The following is a 16,381-nucleotide window of genomic DNA, read 5'->3' on the forward strand; positions in this document are numbered from 1 at the left end:
TTAAGAGTGCTCTATCTTCCTTATTATAAATATATTTATATTATATTAAATTTTCTAAGACAAATGTTATTATAATACCTGACATTATTGTGGTATAATCTGGCTTTGGCTTTTGGTGAAGGATTTTGTTCATAGTTTGTTATTTTTATTGCAACTTCATCTTGAGTGAGTTTTAGCTCTATTTTAAGAGTATCTGTAGTCGGGAGTATCACAGAAACTGTGCAAGCTTAGAACAGAACTGCATGGGAAATATTTCATTATGTATACATATACATACAATATGAAGTAGAATACCAAATTGCATCAGTTGAAGACAGGAGATCCTTTAGAATTTCAGGGAGAGAATATTTTGTCCAGAATGAAAAGCCCCTTTAATAGATTTTAAATTTTTCCACATGACCCTTGATGCATGTTTTTCCAAGAAAACTTTTGTAAAGAAAGCACTCTGTGGGTCCTGGCTTGGTGGAATCCTTCGTTTTCCACATTGAATGTTTTCCTAACACACAAGGCCCTAGCTTCTTCCATTAAAACAGTCAAGTAACCAAAAGGAATCCCCAACCGCCTAGAGAAAGCTCAGTAAAATATTAAACGTTGTTCTATTTTTAAATCTACTATTCATTTTGAAAGACCTAAGGATTCTTTGTGTTATGATTGGCTAGGTTTGCAACACCTAGTGTGATTTTCCTCTTGTGGAGCAAGTCTTTTTTTTTTTTTTTTTTTTTTGTTTTTCAAGACAGGGTTTCTCTGTGTAGCCTTGGCCATCCTGGACTCACTTTGTAGACCAGGCTGGCTTTGAACTCACAGCGATCCGCCTGCCTCTGCCTCCCGAGTGCTGGGATTAAAGGCGTGCGCCACCACGCCCGGCTTTGTGGAGCAAGTCTTAAGTCCAGTTAGAGAGTGGTTAGTCACCATCAAGGTATATGGGCCACTCCACTACTGCACCGTTAGTGATATTGTGCTATGCTGGTCACTGCTGTGGTTCACAGATGTCATGGTTGGGTAGGACTCTTGGTTGTTTCTCCTTTTTGGAACATTGCATAGCACATCAGAGAGGAAGGAGGCTTTCTGACCATTTCTATCTGAGCACTTAAAAGTGTATTTTAAATTATTTTTGTTCTTCATAGATGTGCGAGGAGTTTTTAAGTTTCCTTAGTATGTAATATTACTGTTAAAGGACATCTGGGATTTCTTCATGCCATTTAATCCCAAAACTCCGTTTCTTTATTAATTGTTGACAATATGAATCTGCACATGGAGTGAGTTTAATACAATAAAACAAAGATCAGCAGAGCTAACCAAAGATATTTACACAATGAGCTCTACACATGTGCCAGGAAAAGGAGCTCAAACTAATGAAGACTTTGAATAATTGTATAAGGCATGGGGAAATTATAAAAGTTTGAAATGCTATAAAGATGAAATTTGTGATGACTTTAAAATGAAATGTTGAAAATTAACCCTTTAAAAAGAGAATATTAACACTTTTGGAAGAACAAGGTAGCGTCATGGATCTGTACATAGATGTTTATATCATGCCCCATTTTTTCACTGGTCAAGAGACAACCATCAGAGAGGTCCTGTTGATTGTCTCCTGTGTGGAATTATGCATCACTATGGAGCCCAGAAAAGCCTTAGTCTGCACAGTGACCATTCTGAATGTGCTCCCTGTAAATGTGTTCTCCCTGGCTTGAAAACATGTATTAAAATGACTCCTCAACAATTTCATTAATTCTCATTTTGATATTCTATGAGAATATATAGTTGGTTTAATACATAAATCTCTGAACTGACTATTCTGGCACTCTGAGGAATGGACGTTGGGAGTGTTTTGACTCCTCAGGACAGTGTCTTGGTTATGCACAGAAGAAAGCAAAATTCTATGTCACTGTTGATAAAGACATAATTTGGAGCCTTGCCAAAAAGAAATAACCATCTAATAATAACTCAAAAATAAGAGGCATATTGTCTTTCCAACTACAGAATAATGGTACCCCTTAGGTCTAGTTGAATTCATACAACTGACAAAAGATCTATGGAATTGGATTTAATGATAGCAGCTTGACTCCATTTAAAGATAAATGAAACAAAACATCAAATAGCACAACTCCTTGTTAACTCTGCATTTTAAGATTGAGAAAGTGTTGTTGTGGTGTAATATCAGCCTGTTACCCAGCTGCATACAGTAAACACAGTACTTTATTGAACATGTGTAACTGTCATCAGGTTCAATGAACTCCAATATATAGTGTAGTTTTATGTATTTAGTCATCTTGATATTCTTCAGTTCAAAATATATATAAATGTTGAATGCTAGCTATGATTCAATTAGAGAGAAGTAGAGAGTAAAACAGAGCATTGAAGAGTAATGAAATATTAACTTAAGGTTAAGTGTGTGGATTATAATCAACTACTAAAGATTCAATGCAAAGACTGAGCTTCAAAGGAGAATATAGTTATGAATGCATGTCTTCATACCACTGCCTTCGAAGTGATATGGCCAGAAAAGCAATCCTTATGGAAATCATTCTGACACAAATTTTTCCCAGAACTTCTAAATGATATATAATTTCAATAATTTAAATTTAAAAAGTCATAGATTTAGATTTTATATATATTTATCAAGATTTTATGGCGTCATTAATCAAATATGAAGAAAATCTTATCATGAGTTGATTCAAACAAGTATTGCCATTATGCAGTAATTCTGCTTTGCCTTCAGGGAAAGTTTGATTTAGAGTAAAGGTGGACACTTAAGCTGCTTAGTGACTTATCTTCCATCTTCTACCCTTCTGGACATTTAGAGTGATAGTAGTCCCACGTACATATTTATGTACTATATGTAATGACTTTAGTTCTTACAAGGAATTGTGTAGTTTTGTAACCAAATGGTAGTCATTACTTTGATAGTCCTAGTGTGAGGAGGAAGGACATACAACATTACTTTGATAGTCCTAGTGTGAGGAGGAAGTACATACAAATGTGCATGGACATTTTGAGCAAATCATCCCACATAGAACAGTATCCAGGAAGTCAGTGAATGGCACAGATATATTTCTTTAGGATGAACTTCCTCAAAATTCAAATAGGAATTCTTACATCATTTAAGAGCGATGTTTACTTTGTATTTCTTTCTGCTATAATGATCTACTTCATTGGTTGTAATAATAAGCAAATAAAAGTGTATATACAAATATATATTGAGGTAAAGTAAGTATGAATGTATAATACTAAATTGTAATTCTTAATACCTGATTCTACATGTATAAACACCCTCACTGCAATCTACGTGTACATCCGCAAGTAAGCCTCAAAGTAAAAGAACACACACACACACACACACACACACACACACACACACACACATTTTATAATGCCATACAGTACTTTATAATGCAAATAAAATTTAAAATCAATTACTCTTCACCTAGGGTTCTTAAGAGTGAGTTTAATGCAGAATCACTTTCTACTCACTAAGTTTTTGTATTAATTTGACATTAAGCAGTATTATAAATAGATTAAAATTGAACAAATTGTGCATGTAGTTGTATAAATGAAATAAATGTTTAAGAATAACTTGTATTTCCTTACAATTCCTTACCTGGATTCCAATGAGCTAGGTAAAATCTCTGAAAAATTAAAAGTGATCCTGCCTTCCACCACCAGGTGGCACCACAGTCCTCACTGACGTTATTCAAGGCCTGCCTTACAAAGAGGAGTCCCCAAGTACAAAGAAACTGGAATTTTAGAACATTTTATTTGAAATAATGAGACACGTGTGATTAACTTCCTAAAGAATAATTTTACTTTTGTCATTTTGGGTAAAGATGTGCACAATAAGTAAAAGTGAACAGCTGTTGAGAATAAAAGGATGCTGCCTCATTTAGAAGCTATTAATTTCTACTGACGTTATTCAGTACAACATTCTCAGACTTAATTGCTCATGTATAGGACATTATGATGAAACATGAAATAAAATTTTCTTTAATCTCAAGATTTTTTTTCTTGTTTTGACCACATATCCTGTGTCCCATTATGTATTTAATTATTTTACAATGGGATTACTACTAAAATGGCTTTGTTCTTTGGATGTTTTATTTGTTTGCTTTCGTTTGGTGTACTGAAACACAATTCATGTAGCTCAGGCTAGCTCAGTGCTCAATGTGTAGTCAAAAATGACTCTGAATTCTTGGCCCTCCAATCTCCTTTCCCCAAGTGCTGGGGTTGCAACTGGTTAACTCCATAATGACCCTTTCATTCATAAGATGCCACCACACCACAACTGCACTTCACTATACACACACATACACACACACACACACACACACACACACACACACACACACAATCTTGTGAAATTAGATGCATCAGTTGTTGTTTCTAATATCTGAACTGTGAGATGACAGGGCTTTTACAGTGAGTACAGAGCATCAACAAGTGTGTTTTAGTTTCTTACCAGGGTAATTTAGCTCATCTTCTATGCAGAATTAAATGCTGGTAGCCAGAGGAAAGAAACATAGCTGTAAGGGCTACTGACAGCCACTAAGAGCTTCCATTGATTATTTAAAGGAGTGCAACAGGAGCAGCATGCTTTAGTGGAGGCACACTTCTGAGAAAGTCTTCTGTTCACTAAGTGTTGGGAATGAGAGGAAAAATGACAACTGTGAAGAAAGTAGCCAGAATGAGAGAGAGCGAGGGGAAGCCACTGTTTTATGAATATGTACACTGTGTATCCTACACTTTCACTAAGATCCTGCGTGTGGAATTAAAAGGCATTGTTTTCCATTTCACCCACAGGGCTTAATGTGACATTAGTCTCTAATCATTTCTATCGTTTTCTTAAAATTTCACTTTTGATATATAGGGTAAGAAGCATTTATTTGTAAATATTTAGAAATACTTTATCTATATCAATAAAAATATTACTTAATCACTTCATTTGGTCTGAATTGAGTAAGTGGATGTAGAGGGGAAACCATAGTCAGCATGTTTAAGGAACTTCTGGTCTCTGGGACAGTAGAGGCAGAGCTTGGAGTCCCAACTTCTCTGCTGCTAAGCAAAAACACCTGAATAGAACAATCCATCAGCAGCATCTCTTATGCTGTTATAAAAGAAAGGTCGTAGGACAACCACTGCTTCTAAAACTAGGAGGTTGAAAAGGTGAATCTGGAGGATCACACTTTAGTCAGAGTAAATATTCTGCAGTATCTGCAAGCACCATGAGAACCAGCTGAGGGATGGGTGACCAAAGCTGTGGATAGGGTGACCTAAATTGCACCAGTATTAGCGATTGAAGCATGCCAGCCTCTCTGTACACACATGTCACATCAATGCCTTCTGAAATGGTTCTCACAGGGAAAAAGAGAAATATTCTTTGCTATTTCCAGTGGGGCAAAGAAGAACCATGCCCAGTATGCCATTCTTCCTAACAACCCTGTCCCAAGGAGCATCTTTGCCTGAGTCTGACATGTAGGTTGTACCAGAGCATAGCATACCTGCTGGGAGGGAGACACCCAACATTGCTCAGCTTGAACCTTCTCTCCATCTGCAGAGAGAAAGAGCGGCGCTTGTGGGCACTAGTGGAGTTCACAGCCTCAGGACATGTTGCTCCACCTTCAACACTTTGCTACTCCATTAAAGGCTCCTCTGCCCATGGCATGTCTGCTTAGCAAATAAGTGAGACAAACATATTAAAAAGAAGAAAATATACCTAGAAAATAGTCTATACCCAGAGGAAGAAGAAGCAGAAATTGCTGGGTTATAAAGCCAAGTTTAAAAAAAAAAAATCGGAGTTTAATATGTTAAGATGTTTAATGGGAAGAAGTCAGGTAGACAGCATGAAAGAACAGATATCAACAGAAGCAGAGAGAAATAAGTTATGAAGGGATAACAAAAGAAGAGCTAGATACCCAAACACTGTAACTGAAGTGAAGGCTCTCTTCAGAGGGGCACAGTAGCTGGAAAAAAAAAAAAAAAAAAAAAAAAAAAAGAGTCACAAGCTTGAGGATATCAAAATAGAAACCTCAAAAGTTGCACTAGGAAGATTAAAATGTAAGAAAAAAGAAAAACTATCCAGAAAATGTGGGAGCAATACAGGAAGTAAAATAAACACCCACAAGGACATCAGGGCACAGAACAGCAAGGAAGGGGCATAAATCACACTTGAAGCAATGATGGCTGAAAATCGCCACAAATCAGTGTCACACAACAAAGACAAGGGCCAGGTGGCTCAAATAATACCAAGCCAGACATGTGAAAACCAAACCAAGTCGGCTAAAGAAAGATAGACACCCAAGCCTACCATGAATAGGCTTCAGAACACTTTTTCCTTAAAGAAGTAATAATAACAAGAACATAAATCAGACCATGTACACACACACACACACACACACACACACACATATATATGTACTTATTTATATATGTGCTTATGTCTGCCCAAGTATAAGTAAAATGAATTTCCACGTGGCATAAGTGACTGGAGAAGGAATTTTTGTTTTGATCTCATGGAGCTCTTACATACCTGTCAACTGTATAATATTATTTGAAAGTAGATTTGGAGTAGTTATAAATATATAAGAGAAACTTTAGGATTCTTGGTAAAAGCAATATGTGAAGGTGAGAGAAAAAGTGGAATAACACACTCACACACGGTAGCATAAAACTGGAAACATGCAAAAGATGAAACAGGAAGATGAAAGAAAAAGCAATGCTAACTTAGCATACAAGAAAACCCTCATCTCACAATGATAACCATAATCTTTAAGCTTGCTATGCCTAGTTTTATGTACCTTGAGAAGAGTGAACCTCAACTGAAAAAGTGGCCCTACCAGATTGTCCTGTGGGCAATCCCATGGTGACCTTTCTTGATTGATTATTGATGACTCATTGATGTGGGAGAACCTATCTCATTTCACTGTAGGCAATGGCATCCCTGGGGCAGGTGGTCCTGAGCTCTGTGAAAAGCAGGCTGAAAAATCCATAGGAGTAAGCTAGTTAGGTTATTAAAGATTAAAAGGGGAATATATAATGATAAAGTCACCAAAACTCACAAGGGCCATAATAATCCCAGATATATGTTCACTCAAAAGCAGAGCATCCAGGTGCATGAGCCAAACCCATCACTATGAGTGGGCTCAGATGACTTCAGACGTCAACATCATACATTGCTAAAGAGTTGTAAATTAAGATAATACCGATAGCCCACTATACAATAGTGTCAACGGCCAAATCCAGAACAAGGAGACCACTATGGGTATAGTTCAGCTTACACTATAATTATGCGCCCCAGTAATCATGCTACCCACATTAATTGAATATATTAATTGAACATGCATAAAAAGTCAAAACTTAAATCAACTCTATTCATTGCTTCCCCCAAACTCTGAGGTATTCAAGATTCCCTTCCAGAGATGAACACATACATTGTGTTTTACTCAAAGAAGTATTATACAGCCCTGAAAATGAGATGTCAAGCCTTGAGATAAGATGCTTAGTATCAAAAGCACATGATGGAGAAAAGAAAACCAACCTGAAAAAATGATACATAACATGATTGTAACCATGTAGCACTCTTGAAAAGGCAAAATGATGGAGACAATAAAAACATCACTGGTTGCAAAGGGTTAGAGATAATTGGGAGTGAACAGGGGAGCACAGAGAACTTTTAATAATGTGGAAGGCATTTTGTATGGTGTTGCAGTGGCTGCAACAAGCTATTATACATTTGTCACAATGCACAGACAGCCTAACAAGGAAAAGAGTTCTAATGTCAATGGTAGGGTTCAGATAATGATGCCAGTCTTGTTTTCATGACTGTGATAAATACCCCATCTTTAGTGGAAGGGTGACAAGGGGAACTTGTGCCTGCAGGGACAGGCCATTGTTGTTTCTCTGTAATTTCTGCTGAATTTTGGTGTGACAATATAACAAGTTTGGCAAATTAAGTTCATTAATTAAAATAATAATAGGTGGAGAGCCCATTGTTTAAAGGGATTATCCAATTATCCAGGCAATAGATTTAGCAAGTGTAATTGCATAATAACAGTGTTTGTTCCTCTTAACATTTATCCTAATTATCTTAAAATAATAATAATAAAGTCAGCAATATTAGTTTAGTTTATTTTTAATTTGGAATGTGGAGAGGTAAAGGATTGCTCACTGAAGTATTTGGTAATTGTGGTATTACCTATCTATAGTAGACTACAGCATTCATTAATTTCACGAGCTAAGAAATAATGAAAAAGCTTTCATTTTAGATTACATTTATTTCTATGTCCAGGCATAAGATTGCACATTATTCAAATAGAATACATAATTTTTAATAAGTCTGAAAACAGTACATTTGCATGACAAATACACACATTTTATACTCTTACTTTTTGTAAAATTTGAGATAAGTTTATCTGACAACTGTAGTCATGAAAAATTATTGAGAGTTGATTAAAAGCATATTCAATGTTATGTTCATTTTAGAAGTTGAAAGAACACTAGTAATTCAATTTCTACATCTAAATTTCTGCACTGAAACAAATTATTTCCTTTTTTAGCTAAAAATAACAAAATGAACTCGTTCGTAATTCAAGACAGAACCAAAGTAGCATATCTGTAGTTAAATCATCATGCAATCCTCATTCTGGACTCAATTTCTGCACTCTCTCAATCAAGGGATTTCATTTTATAATGTATATGCAGCTGAAGGTAAAGGCATATTCGCCAACAGCAGCCTCTGATACCAGATCTGAGATGAAAGGGTGCTCCAATTGTGGACTTATCATGATAAGACACCCCTGAAGAATGGCTGGGAATGCTGAAATGCAAACGTTATAAGAGTTATGTCACAGATGTGTTACTTCAGCAACTCTAGCCACCTTGTGTTTTCTGAGGCGCTGCACATAGGTGGAAGGGCCCAGGTTTAGTTATCTATGGACCCAAAGCTCCATTGTTTTCTTATGATAGTGTGGCTGAGTCTACTTACTGTACTCTCTTTCATGAGCTTCTTCCCTCTGTGAGAGCCTCCACTCTTCCTTCATATTGCTGTCATGGAGGATACAGCTCTTTACTGCACAGATGTCTTAGTCCACTGACTGATTTGTACCATGACCACAGACTGACTAATTTGTAAAGAGAATAAGTCATTCCTTACAGTTCCAGAGGCTGAGAAGTCTGGGATCAAGAATGTAGATCTGGTGAGGACTTTCCTGCTGTGTCTCAACATGGAGAAAGGTGGGCAAAGCAAAGCAGGAGACAGAGGAGACACGGGCTGGGCCAACCTCACCCATCTTATCAGAAAAGCTGTCCCAAGCAAGAGCATTCCCCCTTTCACGAGGGTGGGTCCCTCTTAACACAATCCCATCTTACAAAGTCTATCCCCAATCAAATTTCAAACTATGCTTCTATGGATACTGTGAACCACTACAGTTTTATTTATGCGTCCCTTCTTGCCAGCCTGTACACATCTCCAGAGTTACAGAAGCAACATTGTTTTTATCTCTCATTTTGTGCCATGGTGAACTCAGTGCCTAATCTACACCAAAAATACATCAGAAAATGAAAACACTTTTGTTAGATGAATCAGCCAGAAGCGGGAGGAAGGGAAGGGAAAATGATGCTATATTTTAAGCACTTTGATAGCAAAATTCTCAATCTGACACTATTCATACTTCACACCCTATACTAACTGGATTCTGTGGAAAGCCTTTGTTTTATACTTTAGAAGTTGCTGGCCACTTGGTTTTGCTGTGATCTGTGGAACACACCTGTAGAACCCTTTCTCTAGGATCCATGCCCGGTTGTACCTCAGTGTTCCACCCAGCTTCATCTGTCAGGCATAAGAGGTACACAACTGGCTGTCTCTAGCTCCATTGCCTCTGTGTCCTCCTCTGGCTTCCTTTAGACACATAGGTATACATGCACATACATTCATATAGACACACACTCAGACACATAATTTAAATAGTTTTATTAGACATTGCATTTTCCTCCTACAATAGATGCAGTGTGTATAAAGTACAGTGCTCTCTCCCTGTGCTCATGTTCCATGTTCAAGTATTGAGAATGCACAGTAATGTATTGTAGCAGTTTAGTTTAACTGCCATGTAACTTGCTAAATAAATTTGGGTCCTTCAAATGTTTCCCTGTGGAACAAAGCTACACCTCTACTTGGACTGACTTAATCCACTTCCTTGATGGTGGGGCCTGAGTAAGCACCATCAGATGGAGGTGCTCCCCGACCAGGGAAGCCACCAGGCATTCCTCCTGGTGTGCCACCAGCACTCTGGTGCAGCTTGGTAATGATGGGGTTGCAGACATTCTCTCATTCTTTCTGCTAGTGTTCAAAATCTTCCTTCTCTGCAGGCTGATTTTTATCCAGCCAACTGATGATTTCATTACATTTGTCTAGAATCTTCTGTTTGTCCTCAACATTGATCTTGCCTTGAAGTTTTTCATCTTCAACTGTTGCTTTCATGATGAAGGTACAAGAATCCAGTGAATTCTTGGAGGCAACCTTATCTCTCTGCTTCTCATCTTCAGCTTTGTACATCTCAGCTTCTTGGACCATGTGCTCAATATCCTCCTTGCTCAAACATCCCTTGTCATTGGTGATGGTGATCTTGTTCTCCTTTTCTGTGCTCATATCTACAGCAGAAACATCGAGGATGCCATTTGCATCAGTGTTGAAGGCGACTTTTATCTGAGGGACACCACAGGGTGCTGGAGTTATGCCTCTGAATCCAAACTTTCCAAGCAGGTCATTATCCTTGACCATGGCCCTTTCACCTTCGTATACCTGAATGAGGACATCAGGCTGGTTGTCAGAGTAAATGGTGAAAGTCTGTCTGCTTGGTGGGAATGGTGGTGTTGGGCTTGATGAGGACAGTCATGACTCCACCAACAGTTTCAATACTAAGGGAAAGAGGAGTGACATCCAAGAGCAGCAAATACTGAATGTTCTCTGACTTGTCTCCAGATAGAATGGCAGCCTGGGCAGCTGCACCATCAGCAACAGTTTCGTCAGTGTTAATGCTCTTATTCAGTTCTTTTCCATTTAAGAAGTCTTGCAGAAGCTTCTGAATCTTGGAGCTTCTAGTAGAACTACCAACTGGGACAATGTCATGGATTTGTGACTTGTCCAGTTTGGCATCTTGAAAGGCCATTTCTACTGGGTCCAGTGTGCCACAGAAGAGGTCAGCATTCAATTCTCCAAATTGAGCCTGGGTAATGTAGGTATGGAAGTCAATTCCCTCATAAAGAGACTCAATCTCAATACTGGCCTGTGTGCTGGAGGAGAGGGTGTGCTTAGCCCATTCACAGGCAGTATAGATATGCCTACAGCTCTCTTGTTTTCATTGATGTTCTTCTTGTGTCTTTGTTTAAACTCAGTAATGAAATGGTTGACCATTCCATTATCAAAGTCTTCTCTACTCAAGTGGGTGTCTTCAGCTGTTGGTTTGACTTCAAAAATTCCATCCTCAATAGTGAGGATTGACACATCAAAAGTACCACCTCCCAAGTCAAAAATCAACACATTCCTTTCAGCTCAAACCTTCTTATCTAAACCATAAGCAATAAGAGCAGCAGTTGGTTCATTGATAATTCGAAGTATATTCAGGCCAGCAATAGTTCCAGCATCTTTTGTTGCCTCCTGCTGAGAGTCATGGAAGTAAGCTGGCACTGTGACCGTGTCTTTGTAACAGTCTTTCCAAAGTAGTCTTCTGCAATTTCCTTCATCTTATTCAGAACCATAGTGGACACTTCCTCTGGGTAGAAACTTTTTGTCTCTGTATTCTACTTGGACCTTGGGCCTGTTGGCATCATTCACCACCATGAAGGACCAGTGCTTTATATCAGACTGAATAACAGCATCATCAAACCTACATCTAATCAGACATTTGGCATCAAAAATGGTGTTGGTTGGGTGCATTGCAACCTGATTCTTGGCAGCATCCCCAATTAATCGTTCTGTGTCAGTAAAAGAAACATAGCTTGGTGTGGTTCAGTTACCCTGGTCATTGGCAATTATTTCCACTTTTCATGCTGGAAGATGCCCACACAGGGGTAGGTGGTGCCAAGGTTAATGCCAACTGCAGGTCCCTTAGACATGGTTACTTGCATGTAGGCCCAGCTGTGCTGATGACAAGACCATACAAATCCCCGAAAGCTGCCACTGTGTTAAATGAGAGATAAAAATAGTTATTTTTTAAAAAGTCATTGTTTTGTGGAGTGTAGGTATAGTATACAAAATTCAAAAATAAATACATTTAGCCTATACAAATATGTCTAACATGTCATAACATTATGACTATAGTTTTATTAAGCTATCAATTCTTCTAATTTAAAAGTTTATATAGGCAAGGTCTACTCAGACAATAGCAAATTATATGCTGAATCTAATTAAAAAACCAGGAAGTTTGCTTTTTCATAGGAAAGCGTAATTGGGTCTAAGTGTGTCTACTGTAACAGTTGACATTTAACTTCTTGCTCCACCTTGCTTCTCTATCAGTGCCTATAAATTATTGAGATCATCCAAGGTCCATCATTTCATCAGGCCAATTTATTCTCATAACGTTCATAGAATACTATGCTAATTTTCAAAAGACAGCAAAACAAACAGAGGGGAAGCACAGACTGTTAAATTGCCTTCCTGGAAGACAGGTGTGATGGAGATAGAAGTTAGGCTGTTTCCTGCTGACAGTGACACATAACCCAGAGGCTATTCTTTATAGACTACAGTGCTCAGACCATGTGATGATGTGTACAGTGCTTTCCATATTATAAGCACACTTAGTGCCTTTGCATAATTTTTCACTAAAAAACAGCATTCTCACTCAAAATTGCATAATGGAGATAGCTGTGTAATTGTGAGAATAGCAACCATTTCCCAGTTACTGTAGCCTGCAGTTATGCTCAAGTGCATCAGAAAACAAATAAGAAAACCAGAAATCTAAGTGTAAAAGGATTGTCAGAGTGCATGTTAGGCTCATTCTGACTTTTATATTAGTTGTCTACTGCATCTCACCTCTAGTGGGCCTTCTTCCACAGTGTTGTCCAAAAGGGCAGTGCCCCTTATATGAAAGCATGAGAAGAAAAGTGGTTTAAGAACATAACCAGATAGCTAGCTCCATTAGCAGTTATTAGCAAAAACTTCAAGATCTTTTATTGGGGGAAAAGTTTAAGTTATGCTAATTAACATTTTCAAAGTGTAAACCATAAATCAGAAGAGCATTAACAGCCAAAGACATCTGTTTTAGATATATGGATATGGTGGGTAGTTAAAAATAATCTCAGAATGTTTTTCCTAAGAATTAGATATGAGGTGAAGAATCTATATCATCAGTCTATAAGAGTATAGTTCCTTCAAAATTAATCAACCGTGTGATCCAATATATTAAACAATGTCTATATACTTCTTTATATAAATATTTTCGACCTATAATCTAGAGCTAGATAAAAAATATTTTTGTTTTACAACTTAATGTTGCTCAGCACCCAAAACCACATAATACAAAGCCCCGATCAATAGCACACACTAAACATTTGTGAGTCAAGATTAAGGAGGCACAAGCAAGAGAACTGCTGTGATTTAGAGGCCAGCTGAAGCTGCAAACAGGAGCTCTGTCTCCTGTATGTGCTGCTACGGTACATAGGTATGCGGAGCCAAAGCTAAGAAAACAGAAGTATGAATGGAGAATGACACACAGATGATAGCCAGGAGAGCCTATGCCAAAGAGTAAACTGTGGAAGTAGGTTTCAATGAACTATCTCTAGCAACCTGCAACTCTCCATTGTCTAAAGTGAGTCATCCATACACCAAGCAAGAGCGACACTTTGGCTCTATTTCAGGCTCTTTCTGATTGGCTCATGGTCTTTGCATTTATATTTAGCATATATTATATTTATCATGACACCAGAACTCACCAGGGAGTTCTGAGTGTGACCCAGATGTAAGTGTTTAAGGTGTATAAGGTGACGGCAAAGCATTTGACAAGGATACTAGCATCTGTCCATAGAAACTTTAAAATGGGGATTGTTGAGATCTCCTGGCCTGAGGAGAACGTACAGAGCATCCTCTAAAGGATCCAGGTAGAGCACAGTGGAAAATCATTAGAAACGGAGTCATTTTGTTTCCAATTAACTTTACTTAAAAATTGAGTTCTATATGTTCAGCATGTATTGGGCAATAGATATTTCTTTGAATAAGCAAATACTATATAATATGCTATCAATGACGTACTGAGCATCTACCAAAGGATTGTTCAGAATTTTTGTATTGCAAACATCCACTTCACAACTATGTATGCTGATAATGCTGTTATCATTTTAACTCCATAGAATATAGAATTGCCTGAGAGATAGACCTCTGGGCATCCTTGGAAGTGATAACCATGGTTATGTTAATCGATGTGAAAAAAATAAATCTTACCTGCAGGTGGGACCATTCCCAGGGCAGGGGATTCTGAACTATACACACATTCATCGCTCTCTGTGCTGTAGCTGTGGGTGCAGTGTGACCAGCAGCATCCAGCTACTGCTGCTGTCACTCTCCATCACAATCGAACCCTGTAACCTTGAACTGAGAGCCTATGTAAGTCCTTTCTCCTTTAAGTTGCTTTAGTCAGGCTATTTCAGTGCAGACACAGGGAAAAAGGGTATTTAGAAGACTGGTGCTTCCATACGAGTTCACTGTGGAGGACATAATTTCAAGGCATATGTGCTTCTTACACAGAACTATAAGTAGACATGTAGATTTCAGTATAAAAACCACTTGACATATAAGTATATATGCTTACTATGTTTTATAAATTTTAACTGAAGTTATATTTAAAAGGGAAGTAGATATTTAATGAGTATTTTTTATTGTATATTTAGTTGGTCCCTAAATATAACTAATACCAGGATATAATTATTATCCATATGAAAACTTTATTAAAACCTAACAGGCCTCACTGGAGGGTTTAGTCAGAAACTCTTACAGAAACTTCACTTTTGGTTATAAAACTTTTGTTCTGGCCCTTCCTTCTGTTCACAATCCAAGGCGACATCTTCTAGCTGCTAAGGTATTCTGTTTTCTGCTGTATGACATGCTGACATCAAGAGTGGAAGCTCTGGCCTTTCTGCTCCTTTTCTATTTCAGACACAGGGTAATGGTGAGGACTTCCTACATCAACAGCTGCGTATCTCGCTGATGAGCAAGGCACAGGGCCAGAAGCAGCTTCTACAGACACAAAACAGTGGGTGATAGAGGGAAAGATCCTTCCCTTTCAGCCTGCAGCAACATAAATATTCTATTGTGAACGCCATGATCCTGAGTTAAAGCAATATTTCTGTAGGAGGTCCTGCTATGTGGGAAATGTTATGATACTAAAAAATATGCAGGGTAAACAATGTGAATTGTGCAACTAAAGGTGAATGTGCTGTAAAGAAAGCAGAATATGAAGGAAGAAGCAGGTGTGGGCAGAACAGCCCTGGTGCGGCTTCTGGGCACATGAGGAGCCTATGATACCCTCTACCCAGGATCCCTTGTGCATTTTTGTAGCCGTCTTCCCTTCAATTCTGAGTTCTCCTTTCTTAGTATCTTACTTTTCTGCAGATGTGATAAAATACTCTGACAAATAGAAATGAGGGAAAGAGGTGCACTCTATCATGGCTGGATGACCCAGGTATCAGGAGCTCGGCACTGCTGACCATATCGCACCAGAAGCCAGAGAAGAGAGCACTGAATGCATGGTTTGTTTCAGTGTTATTTCTGCACTATGTAGTCCAGGATCTTGGCCAGAATGCCATCATACTCACACTGGTGGGTCTTCCCAAATCAGTGAAGGAAATAAAAATAACCCACTTGTATACATGTCAAGAGACTTGTCTCCCAGGCTGCTTAATTGTTTCAAGTTGACAATTAATATTAATCAGCATATTGAGGCTCTAAGCATATAAAATATGAATATCAAGAAAAAGTGCCAATCTTGTTCTACAGATTTCATATTAATTGATAGATTATATATAATATACATACACATGTTGATAGATGTATATATAAACACACAAATAAATTTACTTAGACTTATATAAAGCATTTCCATAGTCTCTCTTACTATCCAATATTAATAATAGGTAGATAGATAAGTATACTGAATCATATGGAGTGCATATTTGCTTCACATCTGTCTCAATCTATGCTTAGCCCAAAATAGGGTAGGAATAGGAGGCATGCGTTTGTAAATTAGTTATTTTTCTCATTGCAATGAGAAAATACTGGACAGAGGCAACTTGAGGAAGGAACACTACTTTTCCAGCCATGGTTTAACTCAAGTCCTTCAAGTTGTCTTCTATTCAACCCCCTTGTATGTATACCTATATGATATATATAATTACATGTATATAATAT

General features: G+C 37.9%; 1 protein-coding gene and 1 pseudogene across 1 annotated transcript in view; one reads left to right on the forward strand and one right to left on the reverse strand.

The window, feature by feature from the left end:
* Positions 1-16,381, forward strand: part of Gpc5 (glypican 5) — an 899,046-nt gene that overhangs the window by 255,023 nt on the left and 627,642 nt on the right. The window lies entirely within an intron of this gene.
* Positions 10,025-12,114, reverse strand: LOC127202261 (heat shock cognate 71 kDa protein-like; annotated as a pseudogene).

This window comes from Acomys russatus, chromosome 18 (assembly GCF_903995435.1).
Source record: "Acomys russatus chromosome 18, mAcoRus1.1, whole genome shotgun sequence".
Taxonomy (NCBI): domain Eukaryota; kingdom Metazoa; phylum Chordata; class Mammalia; order Rodentia; family Muridae; genus Acomys; species Acomys russatus.